This window comes from Mirounga leonina, unplaced genomic scaffold (assembly GCF_011800145.1).
Source record: "Mirounga leonina isolate KUSES-001 unplaced genomic scaffold, KU_Mleo_1.0 Mir_127, whole genome shotgun sequence".
NCBI lineage: Eukaryota > Metazoa > Chordata > Mammalia > Carnivora > Phocidae > Mirounga > Mirounga leonina.
In genome coordinates, this window is record NW_023270316.1 from 16830505 (window position 1) to 16854841 (window position 24337).

The 24337-nt window shown below is 37.1% G+C and overlaps 1 protein-coding gene and 1 pseudogene across 2 annotated transcripts in view; both read right to left on the minus strand.

Moving 5' to 3' along the window:
• The window catches only part of GPC6 (glypican 6), a 1077286-nt gene that overhangs the window by 979463 nt on the left and 73486 nt on the right, over positions 1–24337 (minus strand). The window lies entirely within an intron of this gene.
• Positions 11446–15931, minus strand: LOC118009300 (annotated as a pseudogene). The gene is made up of 2 exons (XR_004678872.1): positions 12615–15931; positions 11446–12562 (listed from the first exon to the last, which is right to left on the minus strand). The product of XR_004678872.1 is annotated as an rRNA-processing protein FCF1 homolog (transcript).

Consider the following 24337-nt stretch of genomic DNA (forward strand, 5'->3'; position numbering starts at 1 on the left):
ATGTCCAGTATGGCTCCAGTAGCTCTCTCAAAGGCACCAACCACTTCTCTTCATGACCCCTCACCTCTGCTAGTTGGAGCTGCCATCACGTTTCTGCTAGCTTACTTGTAACCCCTCCTGTGAGTCCCCCAGCTTCTCCTGTATCCCTAGAATCCACAGTCCATCCACTTTGATGAATCGACTTTCAAATCTGTCAGACGTCTCACCACGGCCCATAAGGACGACATAAGGAGGACTGTACACATCCAAGTACTCATCCCAAGTACTCAAGCTGCCATTCTTCTGCTCGCAATTCCGTCAGGGCACCGAGCACTCACCCACATCAGGACCCTTGCATTCTTTCCCTCCGCAGAAATGAGCACTTTGCAGAGCGGCCTCCCCCTGGTCCCTCAGGTCTCAACTCACCGGGCCACCTCCTCATTGCTGTTCCTGAGTACATTGCTCTGTAGATTTCCTTTACTTCTTATCAAAAATTATCTTATCTGTCTTATTTGCTTAATTGTTAAGTTGCCTGTCTTCCTCGAGTAAAATATAAGGTGCATAAAAGTAGGGACTTTGTCCATGATATTACATCTCAAGAACCTTGAAAAATGATCAACATATATGACATTTAAATAAATATCTGCTTTTGGATGGATTATTAACTAAACCACAAATCACATTTACCCAATAAACATTTTCACTGAAGTATCTAATTTTAATTTTCCAACAGACATTTTACTTCATTTATTCTTTTGGATTAATACTCCTTTTAAAAGCAATTTTTAAACTCTTAACTTCATAAATTGAGAAAAGGAGAGAGGTTTTGTTTTGTTTTGTTTCTATATGAGCCTGTATTGGACTAAAACATTATTGCTTTGAGTGTGCAGAACACTCTGATAGTCATTTGAAGCCCAGGAAAAACTAGAAAAACCTGAAATACACAAACAATACAAACAAATTGCAAAGTTTTTTTCTAAAGCTCTGTGTTAAACTGACCACTCTCCCAAGCTCTGAAACTTACTCCACCTCCTCGTGCCAACCCCAGGGTGAGGAGCGGGGGCTCATTCACTCCACAGTTATTTAGGAAGTCACTACTGTATACAAAGCACTGTGCATGGAGTTGGAATTCAATAAAAACCAGCACCAGATCCTGCCCGCCTAGAGCTTTGAGTCTATTCAGACAAAAATGAGTACAAAGAAGAGGTCTGTGTCTACCAGTTTCACTGTGAGGATGAAACGAGACAACACATAAACACACACACATAGTAAGCCAGAAAGTCCAGAGAGTGCTATATGTGTGTGCACGATGATGGGGCTTCTTTCTAGAATCCAATGTCCATTTTTACATGCACAAGGGACAGACGAGGAGAATAATGATCATGAGAGATATTCAAAATATGGAATATGGGAAATGGTGGCATGACCCAATGTGCAGGAGAATAATCACAGGAATATTAAGACGGCTTCAGATATTTGGAAGACTATCAGGTAGAAAAGGAATAGATCTGTTTTGTGTCATCTTAAAGATACAAACTAGGAACAAGGGAATGCTACGAACACTCGGCTGGATATAAGGAAGAATTTCTAAATGACGCCCAAAGTGTAACAGGCTGTTTCCAAAAGACAGTGAATGAACTGTTCATCCCTGGGAAAGTTCAACATGAAAGCGATGAGAATACCAAATTTTCATCTTTGAAGAAGTAAACTTTCTGAAATGCCCTGGGAAGCTTAAACTATAAAATGGTACCAAGACTGGATCCCCTAGTTACCCAATTGCTCCCTTCCCCAATGAGGGGAGGAGCCTTCCCCTCTATTACCAAGGTAGAACATTACTATAGTTAATCTCATGCTTTAAAAAATATATATTGGTATAGTGAAATATGGAATGATGTCTAATCCCTAATGGGGAATGTGAAATGCATTAAATTCTAACATGCTTATAAAATTCAGAGAGATAATCCTTCATGGACAGCCACTAATGATGGTGATTAAGGAAGATGACTTTGGTTCAAACAAGCAAATGATTAAGCTGAAGAATACAAAATGTGAAAGAGCCCTAATTAATAAAGTAGCAAATTCTTCTTTTCAGTCTACTTTCTAGAACATAAATATGTGAATCATCCTTCCAGGATATAGATGAATGACCTTCATATTCTAAAATTCAGCTAGGGCAGAAATCACTGCCTGAAAACCAAAGTGCCATTCCAAAGGTCTACTGGAAACATTCCAGAAACGCATGTAAGAAGCTTTGGCAAAGGCTCTAATCGAAAAAGGAAGCTCGGAAACTGATAAGGAGGGAGAGCAAAATACAAACTTCCTGATTTCCTAGTCTGGCTTCCTGTCATGGATTTCCATTTCAAATATATCTTACTGAGAAAATTATTAATGTGTATATTCATCTTTAAAATCTACCTTTTCATTCTTTCTCTAGATCCATTCAGTCATCAACTACTGGTGAATTATAATGCCCATATTCAATTTACGGGATAATAACTTCACAGGTGGAATTTCTCTTTTTGTTACTTGCTGATTTATATTTATAGAATCAAAAAAGGAAAAGAAACATGAATCCCAATTCTTCAAATCAGTAGTTTCCTCATAATATTATAAAACAGTATTTAAGTTAGCAGAAATGAAAAGAATCTTTAGTGAGTCCTTTGAAAAAGGATGCCCCACAGCTATTAAGGAGAGCAACTGAAATCCAATTCTATAGTGAATTTAACATCAACTGAGGTTGCAGACGGTAGTAGTGCTTGGAAGAAGAAAGATCCACAATAAAGAGAAGGAAAATGGAATCCAGAAGTGTCCACTCTTTCTCCTCCAACTGTTCTCCATTTTCAGCCTTGGAAATCCTGACCAGAGGGTAATCCAAATTCTATAATCCTAAACTACAGGTAATAGAAGAAATCTGTTCTCTTGGTTAACTGTAAAAAAAAAAAAAAAATCTCCATCAGAGCAGTAGACATTCAGTATGTGTGTTCCCTTTCAATGCCAAGAGTATGTGTATTTCACTTCAGTCAATATGGAGGCATTAATTTTGGTTAAGTGCACAAACTTAACCAAAGTTTCTACCATATCCTGTCTATGGCATCAGATTATCTAATCTCTCATACCTTAGTTTTTTGTATTCATCAAAATGAGGACAATGACACCAAATAAAGAGGTTTCTTGTGAAGATGAAATAAATACATGTAAGTTAAACATTCAGAACAGTACCTGGGACAGGAAAGCACATGTATTGTGCTTTTATTTTTAATATTTAATTTTTAATATTTTAAATATTTCAATATCTTAAAATATTTTAAAATATTTCTGTGAGAGAGAGAGAGAGAACAAGCTGGGGAGAGGACCAAAGGGAGAAGGGAAAGCAGACTCCCCACTAAGCAGGGAGCCCAATGTGGGGCTCGATCCCAGAATCCTGAGATCATGACCCCAGCCAAAGGCAGATGTTTAACTGCCTGAGCCACCCAGGCACCCCTACTGGTAAACTAGTATTCAGTAGCTGTATAAACTTGAGCCCTGAGCCACATATGGGCACCTCCTTAAATCTTTCATATAATTATCATTTTTAAGGGCACCTGGCTGGCTCAGTTGGTTAAATGTCTGCCTTCAGCTCAGGTCGTGATCCCAGGATCCCGGGATCGAACCCCACATTGGGCTCCCTGCTCAGTGGGGAGTCTGGATCTCCCTCCTCTCTCCCTCCCCCCAGCTCATTCTCTCTCTCTCTCTCTCTTTCTCTCTGAAATAAATAAATAGAATCTTAAAAAAATTATCATTTTTAGCTTGAACCTTTGTCTCTATGATAAACTCATATCTTATACTATACACCGAAAATCAAACTAAACAAACTCAATGACTTAACAGCAGGTAGTTTACTTCGGGGAGAAAACGAATTGTTAAGAGTCAGCATAACCTCCACAGCTTTTAATTGAAGAATTTTGCCATTAGCGGTCACAGGAATGGGACAGTGACCATGCTTTGTGGCTGACGGGATGGCTCCAGAGAGCACACTGTGTGTTGAACACTCAACAGCGGATGTGTGTTTTGGCATCACTAAAATAAAAGTTACCACGTTGAATCCACAGAAGATCTTTGCACTGAAGGGGCCCTGACAGCATTTGTCAGCTGAAACATTTTACGGCTCCAGCGCAGCTTGTTACAGGCAATGGAAAACAGCACTATTAAGCTCAGGGTGGTGCTGAAATAGTTTCATACAACCCATACTCATTTTTCCTACCACCGAGTGAGGATGCCCATCAAGAAGGGCCGTCACGGACAGGAGGTCTCTGCAATTCATTGGTATTGACTGTAATGAGGAAGACATTTTATTGCCACCTGGTGTTACAGTCTATCTAGTAACCCACACAGCTGTTTTGATTAATACATGGACTTAACATAAAAAAAGCACTTGTACAGCAGTTTTACCTTGCAGAGCTCCCTTTATAAACTCCAAATAAAACAGAGCTTCCTACAAACAGAGGAAGGATTACATTGAATCCCATTGTTTAGAATTCGAAAAGCAACCTTGAAGGCGGGTATGGATTAAAGCAGCCTACCTTTCTGGAGTGAACAGGGCATCATTTTCATCAACGATTACTCCTCTTATTTGCAGCTCAATTAATTTTTGGTGCTAAGGAAAGCTCTCAATTACTGGAAGACATCCAAATCTGGAGGGACAAATACCGCTCTGGTAAAGACCGTAAGAAGAGCTGGAGTAAGAGAGGACAAAGAGAAACATCTCCACTTGGAAGAAAAGTGCATCAGTATAAAAATGTGGCATGTCAACCATATCTCGTGCAAAGATCTTCTGAATGCGCAGGTTTTATATAACTTTCCTGCCAATAGTAGCAACATAATCCAAACACAGAGCAAGTTCGATTTTATGAGCCGCTAACATTTTATCTGTCAAACTGAGCTGCATCCTCTCACAATGAGATGAAGTGACTTCAACAAAATTAGATTTTGATAGATAACTACAAAATCTTGTTATTTAGAGGAAGATTTAAATCTTTTCCATCATCAATTAATATTTAGTAAGCACACATTGAGTGCAAGGCACTGTATTCCGTGTTCTATGCCTATTCTTATGAGAATAATAATTTACCTATCTTTTCATAATAGAATTGCAAAGCAGTCTATAAGATCTGTCTGGTGATAAGTAATCAGAACAAGTACAAGATGGTAACAAGTACAAGGAAGAAAAAATCAAACCTACAACAGGGAATGCCAGGCTCATTCTAGGGCTGAGACCACAAACTCAAACACCCACAGGAACCGGGAAGGCAAGCAGGTACAAATTGGTACAATGCTAGACAGAGGCAGGAAGCCCCCCAAAGACTAAGCTGGCAAGCACCAACTAAGGTTTTCACATTAGATAAACTGAATAACAATTACACACTAGGTTGGAGGGCCTACTTGGCCTATGGTCCCACAGTCCCTACCACCACCACCACCCCTGCCATATAGAGGCGGGAAAATTGGCTCTGAGGTCAGAACCTGAGATTGAGGCTCATCTCTACTAGACACCAGTTATGTAGTCTTGTGGAAATTACTTCATTTTTCCAAATTTCACTTTCTTCCTCTTCAAAATGAAAATCGCAACACAGGCTCTGCCTTGATAATATTGTTGGGCCATCCAAAAGAAATGCTGAAGCTGAAAGAATATGGTAAAGTTGAAGATACCTCAACAATGTACAGGATATTATGATGATAATGAGCCAGAGAACTGTGTAGAGTTAGCATCAGCTAAGTAGGAAATATTGTGTCAGCTATTTATTCTATTGTATAATATGATGGGGTATTTGTACTGCATATGACATACATTTTAGAAAGGAAAATTGAATATACAACTAATTATTAGTATCTGGAGAAACACCTGCTCTCTAAATAATTATTAATTAGTTATAATTAATTATATATTAATTATAATAATTAGCCATGCTATGGGCAGGTAGAATGCAGATAATAATAGATTTGATGAGTGATTCCCAAGATGGCTCAGTGGTTGGAAGAAACATTTGCCCTGAGAGGCGGCGGGGAGAGAAGGCTGTGTAACCAGTTGCCCATCTACTTTTGGTCACTATATTTACTTTTGGGAGGGTCAAATAACATTAAAGTAAAATATACAATTTTTCAACATGGATATCTGAAAATGTAATGAGAAGCATAACTGATGACTTGGGATTGTTTTGTAAGCCTTTTATAAATAAATTAATAAAAATGTTTTTAAAGACATTTTTTAAAAACCGGAATCAATGGTGAGTTCTACATGTTGTTAGATAATAAGATTCAACATCAGAAAGATGTCAGTTCCCCCGAGATAAATATATGGATTCAATATAATTCCAACCTAATCTCAGCAGAGATTTCTATGGATTGTGATTAGCTGATTCTATAATGTATGTGGAAGAGTAAATGGCCATGAAAAACTATAACACTCCAGAAAAACAGGGTGAACAGAACACTAAGACTTTTACATTAGAACTATAGTAATTAAAATAATGTGCTTTTGCTATGCCCTCAGATAAACAGAATAAAGCCCGGAAATAAACATGCACTATAAGAGAATTCTATTTATGACAGAGTAGGCATTGTAGATAGGTGAGGGCTAGATGCATTAGTCAATAAATGGAGATAAGTAGTAGTTAAACATATAGAAATAAATAAAATGGATTCAACTTTACAAACAACATAAAAGTTGCAAGGGAATATCTTTATAATCTTATGATAGTGAAAAATTTCTTAATCAATACACAAAAAATTAATTATAAAAGGAACAGTCTGATGAATACAATTACAATAAATGAAGGATATCCTTTTTGTCAAAAAGAAAAAGATAAAAGGAAAAGCCATAAACTGAGATATTTATAGCCTAAAACACTAACAAAAGATTCATAAACAGAATATATTAAAAACTGCTACAAATCAGTCCAAAAAGATAATAACCAAGGACAAAAATGTTTAAATACATAAACAAGAATTTTGCTGATGAGTAAATACAAAAACGCCCATAATACTTCACATTTAATATTTTGGCAAAAATCTAAATCTATGGCATCTACAACTAGGTGGTGTGCAAACTGGTACAACCACTTGGCAAATAATCCAGCAATTTTAATCCACATATAAACCCAAAAAACAACTCCTGCATGCGTCAACCGGGAGACATATATAAGAATGTCCATAGATGGGTACCTTGGTGGCTCAGTCGATTAAGCGTCCTACTCTTAGTTTTGGCTCAGGTCATGATCTCAGGGTCATGGGATTGAGCCCTGGTCAGCTCCATGCTCAGTGGGGAATCTGCTTGAGATTCTTCCCCTGCCCCAACTTATGCACTCACATGCATGCTTGCTCTCTCTCAAATAAATAAATAAATCTTTAAAAAAAAAGAATGTCCATAGAAACAGTGTTTATAATATCAAGTATGTGAGATTCATAACTCTAAGGTCAATCAACAGTACATTAGATAAATAAGTGGTATTGTATCTACTCAATGAGATACTCTAGAGCTGAGAAAAATAAGCAAACTAAATCCAAGGATCAGTATCGATGAATCTTGCAACATAGAGTAAAAAATCTTAAAAGAAATCATTAAACATCATTAAACTCTAAAGTTCAAAAGTCGGCAAAAGAGAACAGTGCTTCCAGATACATACATAGGTAGTATAGTAAAACTATAAATAAAGCGTAAGAGTGATTTACAAAATTCAGTATTAAGTTAACCTCCATAGAACAGTGAAAAGTAATTATGGAGGGGGCACTGGACTTATAAAGTTCTGATAATTATTTTGTCTTAACCAGCAGGTGGTGAGCTTACAGTGTTTGCCTTCTTATTACTATGTAAACTATACATGCACAATAAATAATTTATCTATATGATAAATTTTATAATAAACACTTTTTAAAGAATTGGTTATCAAAGTGTGTAAGGTTGTGGTAGATGAAGAAATTGCTAAAAAATAGCTAGTTGGGGAGGAGCATATTTGGAAGCAGCCGAATGAAGAGTAAATAATATGACTACAACTCCATTGTTCCATGAAATTTAAATAATGAAAGACAGAAAAATGAGGAAAAAAACAATGCTTTCAGGAGGACAAAAGATGGTTTAAAATTCTCTAGATATTTATATGTTTATATGAGAAGAGAAGAACAAATACATTTGCTCTGAAAGGTGATAAAAATCAACTGATATTTCTCATGTAAATTTATATCCATACCAAACCTTTTTCAATTTGATGATGAATCATCCTCCACCAAGCTTCTTAAGAAAGAGAGATAAAGAGCAGCATTTTTTTAAATTCACATTTAAAAATATAATAGAACAAGGAAAATTTCAATTTGGGAGATGCCACTGAGAATGGATAATTTTCATTTACACAATAAGTAATTGATGCATATATAATTAAATTTAGGCTAACTGGGATCTGAAAACAATGTAATACAAACGTATTTTTAGAAAGAAAGAGAAAGAGAAGGAAGGAAGGAAGGAAGGAGAGAAGGAGGGAAGGGAGGGAGGAAGGGAAGGAGGGAAGGAGGAGGGAGGAAGGGGGGAAGGAACTTCAAAGTATACCACTCATCATTAATAGGCATAACACACTACAGAGTAACAAATAAGATTGAAACAAAGCCAAAAATCCAATCTCCAAATATTTATTCCCAAGACCTTCTGAAAATACAATGAACATGTGAGTCTTATCAGAGTTATTAGTGCTACATTCATTTGTCCATCGAACAAAGAGAACAATTTCTCTCATAAAGTAGTGATTTTCAGTCACAAATTAGCAGCCCCCTGGAAACATTTGGAAATCTATGAAAGCAGTTTTGATTATCACAATGACATGTAGGGTCAATTGGCATATAGTGGGTGGGAACTTCAGATACTGAACATCCCATAATATGTGAGACATTCTGGCACAATGAATTACCTCACTCCAAATGCAAAAAGTTTCCATATTAAAACACACGATGAGCCTTTGTCTTCTTCTACACTTACGTTAACTTATGCTAACTTTGGCCTTAATTAGTGCGGTAAGATAATTAGAGTATAAACTCCCTCACTCATAAAACTTCCACCTATGAAGTAGATAATTTTAATAAAATATAACCTAGGCTTTCTGGAATTTTCCTAAACAATGGATTCATTGAGGTGCCTGGTTGGCTCAGTGGTTAAGCCTCCAACTCTTGATTTCGGCTTAGGTCATAATCTCAGGGTCATGAGATCGAGCCCTGAGTCAGGCTCCTCACTGGGCATGGAGTCTGCTTAAGATTCTCTCTCTCCCTCTCCCTCTGGCCCTCTCTGTCTCTCCTTGTGGGCATGTGCACATACACTCTCTCTCTCAAAAAAACGGGGGCTATGGTGGCTGGGTGACACAGTCAGTTAAGCTTCAGGTTCTTGGTTTCCACTGAGGTTGTGATCTCAGGGTCATGAGATCGAGCCCTACATTGGGCTTTGAACTCAGTGTGAAGTCTGCTTAAAACAGACTCTCTCCCTTTCACTCTGCTCCTCCCCCCATGCACTCACACACTATATCTATATTTATCTATATCTATATCTTATAGATATATTTATCTATATCTATATCTATTATCTATATCTATTATTTATCTATAATTTCATTATTGTATAGATTTAAATGTTACAAAACCTTTTTGTAACTAAGGTTTTATTTCTTCGTTCCTTTATCTGTTAGGTTTAAGTAACTAGGAAAGAGGACAGCAAACCGATGGTGTTTGATGGACACTTAACAGTCTCAGGGAACTCATTTTCATTTAACCATTTGCCTCTTTTGGTAGCTATTCAGCAAAAAAAAAAAAAAAAAAAAAAAAAGAGTGCAAGATAACAATAAAGAAGCCCTAAGAATATCAACAAAATACTCCATTCTTCCCTGCAAGACCTGTAATACAGGTTCTCTGTTTTAAGCCCATTAAAAAAGTGACAACAGATCCAAAAGAGAGTCACTTGTGCTAAGCCCACATAACCAAAGCAAGACTCACAGTGTGAACCTGTCCCAGGAATGGAATCTGAATTACCTGGCCAGCCCTAGTGAGGTACTCTGATAAACCCCTGTCATCTCTCAAAGGAAGGTGACCTTGCCTGAAACAACCCACTCTTTCCTAGTAAATTCTTTGTCCCGCCTACTTTTTCCTATGAAAGTCTTTCATTCTGTACAGCTCTTCAGAGCTCCTTTCTACCTGCTAGCTAAGATGCTCCCCAATTCATGAATCATGGCATAAAGCCAATAAGATCTTTAAAATTTACTCAGTTGAATTTTGTTTTTTGGAGTTTTTTTTAACAAGTCATTTTTCACCATAAACTACTGAAACAGAAAAGATCCACTGATAAAGTCTAACCTTAGGAACTTTAGGAAATAACATAAATCCCTAATAGCAATCAAACTAATTTCAATATGCAACTCAGCTTTTTATATTGTAGCTGATCAACAGAACAGGAACTACAGGGATGGTGTTTACAAAGTAGCCAACCCTGTTTGTATTTGAATTGCGAAGAAAAACTAACCATTTTACATAATTATGAGCGCTTAATCCATTTACAATTTATAGTAGCTACTAATAATGACCAGTGAACTGGCTTTTACTTTAATATCCAAGTCTCAAAACATTGACCACATGTCATAAATTATCTTGTTTACACCCAGGATCAGAATCAGAAGAGAAATTAAAAAAATTTTCTCTGTGGGCAATTAGGCTGACCACAAAACATAGTAAATTTGAGTTTCTGAGTTTCCCTGGGGCCAACATATTAAGGGAAATGAACAAACTCCTCAGTAACTATTTTTAGTTAGTATGTCTCAGGGTACAAAGTTTAAGCTAGGTCATCATGGGAGGAAATTTTATAGGCGATTTTACACAAGATAATTCTTGCAAAGATTTCCTCTAATATTTAAAAACATACACAAATTTACCCTGGTCTTTGACTTATATACAAATCAGATTCTGCAGCCCTGAGTTCTGATGACTATCACTGAATGTAAAATCTAATTCCTGGCATTTCAACACTGTCTAGAGAAAGCCTAGAAATATGCAGTGAACTTTTGAGGAGAAATCCCTAATTTTTCCAATATTACACAGTCTTCTGCAATACTAATTCAGCACTTAATAAACATATGACAGATAAACATATTTTACCATGATATTTCCTAAATTCTGGCTAGTGGTCAGGATACTTCCAAATTTTTATGTTTATTTCAGACTGAGCAATATTTTAAGCAAAATAGAAACAAACAAAATAATCTTTGTAGGCTTCATTTGTTTGTTTTTCATATATGGAATACAACAAACGCACACACACACACACACACATTTTAACCTTAGTGGAAAAACAAGGTAGAGTTTTTCTGTATCTGAAAGTGTAGAATATGAGTGCCTATAAGCTTTATGCATCTAAGTGCACCTAGGAATTTGCTTTATGTCTTTATATAACTTAGTTAAATTATTTTTAATATGGACCCAAACAAGAAATAAAGATGACTTGTGGGAAAAAAGTGCAAGTTACCAAAATTTACTGATACTGATACTGAAATCAGGCTGGAGAAAGAAAAAGCCTTCATAGTTTGGGAGGATTATAAATATGAATACATAAAAAAAAGATATTGTATGTTCAAAATGGTCATTTATCAGAGGTTATTTTTTATCTTCACACATTTCCTCAAAGCTCTACATCCCTTCCCCTGATTCCCCATAGATCATTCCATAGATCACCTAAGCAGGGACTGGAGAATATTTCCTCATGGCACACATATTACTACATTATAAATACATTTTTCCTGCACAGAATTCCATGCTGGGGAGGCCAAGGCTCTGAGATGGTTTCTAAACTGGCAAGGAACAGAGCCAGGATTCTAATCCAGGTCTTCTGATGTTAAGCACCTTTCATTTTGCAACGGTCATCTCCCTATTGAGGTTTTGGTCTATTAATGAGGCTGGAACATCTCTATCTTCCTCTAGGCAATTGATTTTTTTTTTCCCTGTTAAATGAGAGTAGAGTCAATGAACAAGTGTAAAAGGAAATAAAACTACAAAAATAAAATTACAAATCCAACCAAGAAGTAGAAAGTCTTACTCCTACAGTGTCTTCAGTGTCACCCTGATCATGCCATCCCAGCAGCTACAGTAAACAAACAGGTCCCCATCAGAGAAATATCCCTATTAGAAGGAGGGTAATATTTACTCCATTTCTCCTAATAACTTATATAGGCAATGTTCAGAGCAAAGAGAACATTCATTTGTCACTGCAGGAGTAAGTAATGCTTATGAAAAAAAAATTTAAGTCAAGTGACTACTTACTATGTAAACACTGACTGGATTTCAACACATCAAAAGCTATTAAAAGGAATCCAACCTCCCAGTTATTCCCTGCATCGAAGAAAAGCCCTGTTCTATATTCTCATCCTTGTTTCCATATTAGATGCAAAAGAATAAAAAGCTGAGGATTTCTTCTTAACTGTTTTGCCTTGTGAGACAACCAAAAAGTAAAAAACCAATAACATCTACTATTTTTTAGTGCAGGCTCAGAAGATGATATGCAGTTATATATATTTATTCCACAAATGACACTTGCTATCTTTTTCCCTAGAGGCCACAAACACGACACAGTATTTCCCTCATAGAAACACATTCCTTAAAAATTTTAGCTGGACATTTTGTTTTCTCTTTTTTTACCGCCTCTCGGATTTTAATGGATTAGAGTTGAAAAGTCAACACTTAAAAATAAAGTATGGTTTGGAAATGGTTAGCTGTGAATATGAGTTCATTATTCCCCTTTGACAACTGCAAGTAAAGTCAAGAAAATATGTTCTGTCCATGTTTGACATAAAGAAATATTTTCCAGATGACCTGGAGATTATGGACTTTCTGGAAAAGCAATTTCATTGTAAATGAAGGCATACGTACACATCTGTAGGCATTCCCCAATCTGTAAATGGTTCCACTCCCAAATAGTTTGTTTATAAGATTCTTCTAAAACTCGAAGTTTGTGTGTATGAGTGTGTGTATGTGTGCACGCACATATGCAGAGAGAGAAAGAGAGACAGGGACAGAGGGAAATAATGTGGATATTCTCCCAGAGGAAGGAGTTCTCCATCTCATTTTCAACTATTCAACAATTTTTAACCAGCTTTTCAACTACCCTTCTGCAGCTCCAGCTACTGTTCCAAGGGCAGGCAGCAACAGCAGCAAACAGGAGCTTGTTAAAACTGAAAAATCCCAGGCTCCACCCAGACCCTACTGCAACAAAATTTGCATATTATAAGATCCCAGATGGTTCCAACATACATAAGGTCTAAGAAGCACTGGCCTAGACCTCCCAACCCCAAAGTCTCCCAACCCAAGTACTTCACCTCAGTCCTTCCAACACTAAATGCCATCTACAACTGCTGAGAAACCATTCCTCAACTCACACACACAAGCCTCTCCCCAACCACCCCGCCCCCCACCAACCTCTGCCCCACGATGCCTACAGTGCTGACTGCATCAGCTTCCACTAGTCACCCAAGCAGAGACTGGAGGCTGTCTTATATGTCTTGTGTTCTAGGACGCAGTCTGTGTTGCTCTCCATTATGACCTAGCACCTAGCGACTACTCAGAACTTAATGAGTATCTTTTGAATGAAGAAAACTAGTAACCATGCAGATATGCCCCTGCGTCCCTCCCCTGTATCCACACTGCTAGAGTCTCTCTTTTTTTATATGAGCAATCATCTGATTTATAAAAAGATGCAACAATATTTAAATGATACAAAATATCAATTTCAAAACATCAAAAAGTGGGTGTATTTAACCACAGTCAGCTCATAACAGAGCAAATGGGAAAGAAGAATAATTCATGCTACAGCATATTGCTAATATGAACTGGCAACAGAAAAAGTTGGTAAAGGAAGGCAGAGGAACTCTATCTTTTAAGAATTAGAACCGAGGGGCTCCATAATCATCTGGCATCCGCTCAATGTTGTACCTATGGTTAGAAATGTACATGATGGGAACTCCAGGGATCTTCCGGATCCTTTGTTTAAGGTCCCAGGCAACTGTGGCCACAATTTAACACTTGTGCTGAGTTACTCTCTGTACTAACCAGTCATCTGCATAGGTTTCTTTGTGTGTGCATGGTAATCGTTCAAATCTTGGATCCTTGGCAATCCTTAGAGCCACTCGATACTTTTGCCCCAGTTTCTCAATTTCAGCCATCACACAGTCAGTTATACAAGGGATACACTTGGCATACGGACAGTCCATCATTGACTGTACTAAGTCAAGTTTCGCTTTAATGGAAAAGTTGATAAAGTTGGTATCAACCAGGATGTGGTAAGGTGGGCCCAGCTGTGTGTTATATTGGAAGAATAAGCAGGAAGGATGTTGGGGGACTTCTCTTTCCTTGAGTGCACTAGGATCTTTCTTTTCTTTCTTTTTAGGTTTTAATCTGTCCTTCTCTTTAAGCCTCTGATCTCAGAGACTAAGCATTCGCTTCATGGTCGCATACTTTCTTGCTTTCTTTTGCTTCCCCATGTTCACGCCATGCTCTTGTTTCTTCCGGAATCACCCCATGCTGCTAGAGTCTCTTAATGAGTCTCTCAGGCTGATTCCTTCTCCTATCAGTACAGAAGTTTGGTTTTCATGAAATACAAATACTGACTTGTGACTCACAATCAGTATTTGTGTTTCACTCAAATAAAATGAATGCATCATACATTACCACTACCTTGATATTTCCAAAACACATATCCGATGATCCTCTTCCACTCACACTCTCCATAATGCTTTAAAACTGTGATCTCCCACAGAGGAAAAAGCAAAGTCCAGTGCCTGAGGATGGCCACTGCCTATTCCTAAGTGCTACCTGTCCCACTCCTCTGCCCCAACCACATCTCATGTTCTACCTTTACTGAAGTATAAGCCACTCCTTGTTCCCATCTGCATTCTCAACTCCTCAAATCAAGTTGGATTATATTGGATCCTTATTGCCTGTAAGTACAAAGCAATGTATTGAGTTTGCACTTCTGAAAAGCTATATTAGGGCTTAAAAATAACAAAATTAATCATGAAAACTTAAAATATACACCAATACATTTTCATAAACAATCATGGGATATGGAAATCAAACACCTAATAGGAAAACTACCTCCTAATTTTACTGGGGGGGGGTGTATTTCTGCATGAGCTAACCGACTGAAAAGTCTTAATATACAAATCCAAATAAACTAAGGCTGAAGATACCTTATCAGTTTCTAGTGTGTTCCTAAGGGTTGGCATTTTTCGTTTATTCAAAGATCATTCTAGGTCTTTCAAAATATAGACACAGGTCTACAAAACTCTAATTGCCCATTTGCTGTGCATGAATCCTTGCAATATTTTTCTCCAGGTAAACACTGCGAAGAGGCAGGTTCCATGCAGGCTTCAGTTGAATCTTAAAAGTAAATACCACTTTTGGTTCTTAGGACTGGGGTCTCAAAAAAAGCATAAAACAGGGAGCCACCACTCAAGCTGAATAAATTGGGAGTGCTTAAACAGGTAGTTCCAAAACCCAAATCTCATACCATTTTCACATCTCCATGCCCTAGAATGCATTACACACCTAAGCCCCCACATGGAGCATGTACATCCTCCATCACTAAATCACCCTAACCCAGCCCAACTGTAGCACTTTTGTAAAGGCTTTCTTAACTTATCCCCAAAGTTAAAGACTTTTAGCACAGCTCCGGTTAAACAAGTTATCTATATGTCTATCTCCTACTAAATTCTAAAGCCCTCAGTTGGGTGCAGTATTCATGTCTTCCCCATCTTTTTTTCTCAAGTACTTAGCATAGTGCCTCATGCTGAATAAACAAACCTCTAATGTAGGTAAAATACCATTAAGAACCACAAGTTGAAGATCTGCAACTTTCTAAGCCCTAAGTGTTCTGATTTTTTAAAAGATATATTTACTTATTTGAGAGAGATAGAACAGGGTGGAGAGGGGGAGCAGAGGGAGGGGGAGAAAGAGAATCTCAAGCAGACTCCCCACTGAGCACAGAGCCTAATGGACTCAATCTCACAACCCTGAGATCATGATCTGAGCCAAAAACAAGTGCTGGACGCTTAACTGACTAAGCCACCCACGTGCCCCCTAAGTGTTCTGATTTAAAGTCAAGATTTGAAACTTTCTGGGACCTGAGATCAACCCCAGTGAACCACAAGCTGGATGCAAAATGGGACTTGGACTTGGAGGACAGGTGGAAACTGGCAACTGAGTCATGCATATGCGTGGCAGCACAATGCAAAAGCTCATACAACAATCAGGTGGAGGAAGGATGGCAAAGGAGAAAGGAAAAGTGAATGGGAAAATGGCAGCCCAGACCATTCTAATGAGCAGTCCTTAGTAAGATAAGTGTCGAGAAGTTATTATTATATATATGTTTATATACAATATAATATATATATATAACTTCACATACACACATATCACATATTTTGTCTATTATGTAATAAATTTGTCCACATATGATATGCCCTCAATGATGCTATCATACATCTCTTAAGTATATAATGGTCATCATAACAGAAATCTTAATAAGGCAACTATTGAAGAGTTGTCTACTAAGAAATTTATATTACAAAATGAACTTAATATATATAAACTGATACAAAAGTGGCATAAAAATATATGTAATAATAGTCACAAAACCCGATATAAAATATGGAGCAATCATTCGTACTGCTGGACCAATATTTAAGATGTAGCCAATTCCAGTGCAAAGAAAATGGAAGCTCATCACACAACATCAAGCCTCATAGAGCACAGCAGTGCCACTCAGACTGAACTGCCAGAGCCTAATGAGAGATGCAGAAGTATCAAGTGTAAGAGTTAGAAATTTTCATAACAAGTTGACATTTTCCTATCTATTGAATCTAATAATAATGAACTTGTTTTGCTTTATAATTAAATTTTAGAAAATAATTTTATCATATTTTATGAAAGAATCAGTCTGTAATGGATTGGAAAAAGGAGGAAGAGGGGCAAGAGGAAGAGGAGGAATAGAAGGAGGAAGACTAGAAGGAGGACTGATCCTTCCCCACCCAGAGTTTGAGAAGCACTGCTCTTCTACCCCACCAGAAGCCCGTCCAGTTAGTGGCTAAAACTGGTCTCACACTAGATGGTGAAATGAGCTGACAATTCCAGATACAGGATCAGAGACAACTTGGATTTGGTTATTTAAGCTGCTCATAGACTTGGAACACTCAGGGCAGTGCTTTAGTGAGGCAACTTCTTTTATTTATTAGAGGAATGTATTTGGCACTATTTTCTAGGAGGAGATGAAAATGTCCCTGTTTTAAGAAAAATACTGTTTTTGGATGGATTTAGAATAAATACTTTCTAGCATCCATTTCAACTCTAAAAATCTCTGATTCTATTACTGGCTTAATGCTGAAAAATGTGCTAACCTGCAGTACGAAAAATAGTTAATTTGACAATGGAATAAAAAAAGGAGTACTCAGTTTAACTTATAATCTGTACTGTATACAACACGATATAAGATTGGAGCCTTCAGTTCAAAAAATTATAGAGGAAGGCATTACCTAGGAAAGTGAAATCATTGCTTTACTTGTGGAATAGAAAGAAGGAAGGGAGTAAGGAAGGAAAGGAGGGAGGAAGGGAGGAAGGAAGGAAAGGATGGAGGGAATGAGGGAGGCCATGTGATTTGCTTCAAGGGATGAGACACACAATTAATAATGTGAACCGCTAGTGACAAATTGGACTGTGAGAAGTTTGAAGTTTTATTTGAATGAAACACCCATCATTAAAGATGGGAAACTAGCAAACTAAAGTGATGTGATTCTGAGTAAGTGAGAGAATGGGATTCAGCATTTTAGCTGCTTTAGCTGGGGTGACCTCATCATAGTTTTAAATAGACTGTCCATTATAAGCATAAATTACCACCCCATGAAACTTTTGATAGGCTGGATACTGACCTGGAAATTAACAGTCAAGCATACTGCAGAAAAAAAAATTTATAAATCAATCTTTTTGCTTATAACCAGCATGGTGTTGATTAGAGAAAAAAAAGCAAAACCATGGCAATTCTTTAAATTGCTATTGTTAAAATAGAATTAGCTTAATTAGTAATGAGATACAAAGCTTCACCTGTCCTAGAAATCACTCCCTCCTATGCTATAAAGATTTGGTGAGTAATTCTTATTGGAAAGATAACAGTAGCTGAATAGGGAAGAAGGTTCTGGAATTTGGCTTTCCTATTTAATAAAATACTCCTCAATGAATTGCTCTATCAAAAAACACTTAAAACAAACAAACAAACAAACAAACAAGCAACTCTGGTATGTTGCCCAAAGTGAATCCAGTGGTTTTTCTTCCTAAACCATCACATGTCACCAAAAATATGTCATCAAGTTTGGGTATATGTATGTCCTTCTAGAAATACTTTTCCAATATGGTTATTATTTGTCTCAATATCCTCATTTAAACTATATCTTTTAGTCCATATATTTAGTACTACCTAATATTCTGAAATATCTACAGCAACAAAATAACATGTTACTGTCAAAATAACCTGACTCCAACAGTTTATTAATATTATTTGTTGTTCTCTTGTGAATTAAATCCCTTTCTTTTGACAAGTGATTTTTTAATAGACAGCTAAATTCAAAAAAGTTTATGTATTTAAAGGAATCATTTTAAAATGTAGTTAAAACAGGGGTGCCTGGGTGGCTCAGTCGGTTAAACATCTGACTCTTGATTTCGGCTCAGGTCATGATCTCTTGGTCTGAGATCAAGCCCTGCATGTCACTCCACACCCATCATGGAGTCTCCTGGGGATTCTCTCTCTCTCCCTCTGACGCCCACCCCCCACTCTCTAAAATAAATAAAATCCTTAAAAAATAAATAAAATAAAACACAGTTAAAAACTAAAAAAAAATGTACTTAAAAAACTATGGCAATTTATTCTTTAATGAGAGGAAAGAAAGGAGTCAATTTTTCTGGAACACATATATATAACCACTTTTTGTTAAGGTACTGGGCAATATTTACACTATGATGAGTACATATATTTTCTCTTATGAGTCAAATAGTACACTGTGACATATCCTTTTTTGTAAAACTTTGTATTTTTCCTAGATTTAATTGTTGCCTCTCTTTTTCCCTCTGCTTAGACTCTTCCCAAACTCTCCCCATTAAAACAACTTAAAATACAGGTTTTCCTATGATCAAAGTTATCTGGTAATCCATATCCCGGAGCCCTCAATTCTCCTGCTCCAATTTGGGTTGGTTGATCACAGACCTGTCAAATAACTATTGTCCCGTGATTTTCCTTCACTACTTCTAATTTCCATATTGCTGCAGGAGCATCCAGTGTCACTTGGTCTTAAATTCTTTGTGCACCACAAAGGATTTATTTTTCTCACTTAAAGTACATTAGGATCTGGTCTTCATGCCTAGAGTTGTGAAATTTCATAATGATGTTCTTGGCTCTTTTTCAATAATTTCGTTATGAACTGAATGTAGAAGCTTGTGTCCTTCAGTTCTGGGACAATTTTTTTTTTAAATTACTTTGAAAATGTCTTTTTTCTTTTGTTTATGCTGCACTTTTAATGAAAACACTATCAGTTGGATATTATGCGGTCTGCTTGTTATATTTTCTAGGACATTTCCTTAATGGTCAGACATTTCTATTGATTAATTTTATTCTTTCGATTTTTAAAATATCATGAGGTCGCTCTTATTTCTTCAATTGTTTTGATTGTAATAGCATTACATTCTTTCCCATAGAGGCAATGTCTTCTCTTATTTCTCTAAGTTACTTTCATTTTTTGTTGAGTCATCTTTTCTGCTCCTGAACTATTAATTTAGCTTCTCCAAACTCCTTTCTGGTAGTTCTTTCTTCTTGCTGTAGACCGTTTCGTTCTTTTTGTGTGTACTCCAAATACATGGTGATCCTTGGCTTTATTCAAGAGAAAATAAAATAATGCCTGGGAATCCTATGCAGCTTATCAACAAATGGATTTATTTCACTGCTCAAGGTGAGCAAGCAGAGACTTGATCCTTCAAATATCAAAGATCTGGAGATCTTTTCTGTAGAACCAGTTTCTTCAGAAAATAAGCTTTCTCTAATCTCCTGTTTGAGAGTTACAGGCCTGTGTACCAATGCTCTTGGAGATAGATGGCAGGAGAGAGCTACAGCTCTCACTGTTAATCATGGAGACTTTACCTTTAGCTGTGCATGGTGTTCCCATTTTAGAATCACCCTAACTCAATGTATCCATGGAATAAATCACATCCCTGAAGAAGTAGGGGCACTCTAGTAATCAGTTGTCTGCTCATACAGGGGAAGAGGATATGGGGAGGTACAGCATATCTTGTTCAGACTTTCACAAAACTCCCTGTTTTTGCCCCATATTTCACTCCCAACTTCCGCAGTATCTACTATTGCCAATTCCTGTCTTTTCCAAGCTTCCTCCTTGTTGGCACCTCCCTCTGTAAGCACCAAGTATTCAACTGTCTCTGCTCTAGTAATCCCTCCTTCCAATTTATATTACCCAGAAATTCACAACATTTCCAATCTATTATCTCCCCTCAAATTCTCTTTGTTCATGTTTCTTTTTTTTTTTTTTTAAAGATTTTATTTATTTATTTGAGAGAGAGAGTGAGAGAGAGAGAGCATGAGAGGGGGGAGGGTCAGAGGGAGAAGCAGACTCCCCGCTGAGCAGGGAGCCCGATGCGGGACTCGATCCTGGGACTCCAGGATCATGACCTGAGCCGAAGGCAGTCGCTTAACCAACTGAGCCACCCAGCCGCCCTCTTTGTTCATGTTTCTATCCTTTGTGTTCCTTTGATTTCAGTGAGGTGTTCAGAAGGGAGTATAGGCAAATACATTTACTCAAGTTGCCATGTTTAACTGTAATCTCAAGATATTTCTTCTGTCAGAAAATATGCTACTCCTAATATAATCAAGTTATCTGAATTTTATTACAGAAAAGAATCACACAGTCCTACTTTTCATTCACCTTCTTGATTTAAGATAAGAATTTGCTATTTTTCTTTGCAGGAGGTGGTCCATCAGCATCAAGCAACAAAAGCCAACAAACAAAATCTGGCACATATTTATGAACAATTTAACTACCTAGAATGATTCTTAAAATTTCCTTAGTTATGGGGGAGGGAAGGAAGCCTGAAATGACCACTCTCATCTATGTGTCTATTTTTACCATTCAAGAGACCAAAATTATCAGTCATGTACAAAATACAGACTGCTATTCCATCTCCTTGGCATCCATCAGAAATTTCCCAGCTAGTCTTTCCTTGTAGAATGACAATGCCGCATAATAACAGCTGAACTCATTGGAGGAAAGGCATGTATGATGGGACAAGAGGACATGACTTGACAAAAAGCATTACGAGTAAGTGGCTTCCCTTGCCATCTATCATTCTTCCTGCATCCTCCACACTGGCATAAAGAAATCTCTTAACATGTGCTGAAACAGCAGATGGGTTTATCATAACACAGTAACAGCCAAAGAAAAGTCCAAAATGAAAAGACTGACTTTATAACAAAAAGAAATATTTGATGTTGGATTTCAATCAAGGTTTGAGCCTACTCCATGCATTTCACTCTCCACTGGTAATTTTAATAAAACCAATTGAGAATTCACCATGATCCAGTCAGTTTCCTGTTAAAATAAATAAAAAAGAAAATATGGGGCCACAGACAGCTAGCACTGATTCTGCAGAGACTTGTCTTCCTTCAAATTAAAAGCTTTCATAAATCCAACTCAAAAAACAAAAGAAAAACAAAACAGAAAAACAGAAAAGCATGCCTCTCATAAAACACAGGGTCTGGGATGACCAAACAAGAAAGGGTGTGAGGTTAACATTGACCACAAACATACTGTGAGTTCAAAGGATGCCCTAGTTATCAAAAAAGTTAAGGCAACCTTGAATAGCTTACAGCAACGTTGAGAAGCATAAGAGGTCCCCAGCTAATTAAAGCTATTTATAAAGATTAAGTCATTTTTTTTCTGTTCAAAAAAAATCAAGATACCCAATGAGTTTACCAAATATTTTTAATTATAATGGATACTTAGGCAGTGTTAAATGACTTACTATGTGTGATTTCTGATTTTAATGGAAAAAAATGCTAATAAAAGGACTGTTGAAACGTGAATCTGATTTCTAAAAGCAGGACCACATATAAACCATCCCATGAATATGTTAAAAGTCAGCCAATTTTTAATAACAGGAAGGGTAAAAACAGGGACCACCTCTCTCATTACATCCTCCCCTAACATTTATAATACAGGTCTACATACTTGGAAATGCTGTCAAAATTGCCTTGTTAATGAGAATGGCTCAAAGTACTAACATAGCTTGCTCCTCAAATGTAGATCAGATAATGAGAGCTTAAGCACTTAGTGCATACGCTGTAGAAATTAAAAATGAAAGCAAAGTATGACACCTTCTCAGAATAGTAAAGTACATTAAAGTATATGCTGAGCAATGAAACAAACATTGAAGCCATGAGTTCCTAATCACAGAATAAGATTTTGATTTATTGATTTTGAGGAAAAGGCTTATAACTCTGATTTAACAAAGAAAAACATTTTAGTAGAATGCCAATCTTAAAGAGATGTTCAACAATTAAATATTTGTAGGTGCCAAACATGTAATAAGGGCTAAATAGATGGCTCTTTCATATTAATTATTATTTAGTGTTTGCTAAAGAAATCTTTTATTTAAATGTTGCTGTTGTCCAATGAAGACAAAAGTTTAGATATGGGGTAGAATCAAGCTGGTTTTTTTTTCCCCTCTATGCTCTAGGGCATGTTTTTACATTATCCCTCACAGCAATCATCCCCCTACACTGTAATTTGTTTATATGTCCTCTTGCAACACCTGATCATGAGCCCTTTGAGATCAAGGATATATTAGATCTCGTTGTGTCTCAAGCACTAGGCTGGGCCTACAAAAGGTACACCGTGAATGAATAATGACAGGAGCCCATACATTAGGCAACCCAGGCATGAATGCAGATTTTATTTCTATAGTCGGACAATGGACTTAGCTAAAGCCCCTTCTTTGGTAATGGTCTAGGGCGTGAATAAAAAAAATAGTTTCCCACTCAAGTAATAATTTTAATTGGGGATTGCAGCCTGGAGCATTGTGTTAAAAAGGATTCTAATAATGAATTTAGGTATAGTAGCAAGGGTTGCAATGTGCTAGAGATGCAGAAAGAGAGTAAACCAAGTATATTCAACATTACAAGCCTAGGTTTAAAAAGTTGATGGTCTTAAGTATGTAAAAACGGATGTCCTTGTGAAAAGACATCATTGGAAGGGGCGCCTGGGTGGCTCAGTTGTTAAGCGTCTGCCTTCGGCTCAGGTCATGATCCCAGGGTCCTGGGATGGAGCCCCGCTTCGGGCTCCCTGCTCGGCGGGAAGCCTGCTTCTCCCTCTCCCACTCCCCCTGCTTGTGTTCCTGCTCTCGCTATTCTGTCAAATAAATAAATAAAATCTTAAAAAAAAAAAAAATCATTGGAATTGCTTTGGTCGGGAACAGGACACTATGAATGCTATTAATTTCTTCTTCTTCTTTTTTTTAATGTGTAAATACATCAGATAGAGGACCAGGCAAAAGCACTTTGTGCGAATATACCACTCACACATGTCATCAACAAGTGTCTGCAATAAAAGTAGTAAACACAGAGAGAGGAGAGAGAGACTCTCAAATCCCTCAAACATTAGTTGGTAATGATTGATTATATAAATGGTGAAAATAAATGAAGGACAAATACTTCCTCAAGTAAATATTCTAATTACCTATTGTAAAAGAAAATGCATTTTTTTAAAGATTTTATTTATTTTTGACAGAGAGAGAGAGAGCACAAGCAGGGGGAGCAGCAGAGGGAGAGGGAGAAGCAGGCTCCCCGCTGAGCAGAGAGCCCGATGTGGGCTCGATCCCAGGAGACCCTTAAAGAGATGTTCAACAATTAAATATTTGTAGGTGCCAAGCATGTAATAAGGGGTAAATAGATGGGTAGACCCTTAACCGTCTGAGCCACCCAGGTGCCCCACATTTTTAAAATTCCTAACTGCCTATTTGGGGTATATTTCTGGTGAAATAGTGTTGAATTCTATAAAGAATATTGATATGTAATGGTTAACCGAAATTTCTAAAAATGAGTAATTTACTTGTCACATGTTACTGAGAAAATATAATCACTAATTAAATGATTTAACATGTATAGCCTTATCTGTTAATTGGTGATGATTTTAATTTTCAATAGCTAACAATTTACTAATTTTAAAAGCAAAATAAATAATAAACACAATTGCACTGGGACGATTAAAAGCATTTTTAA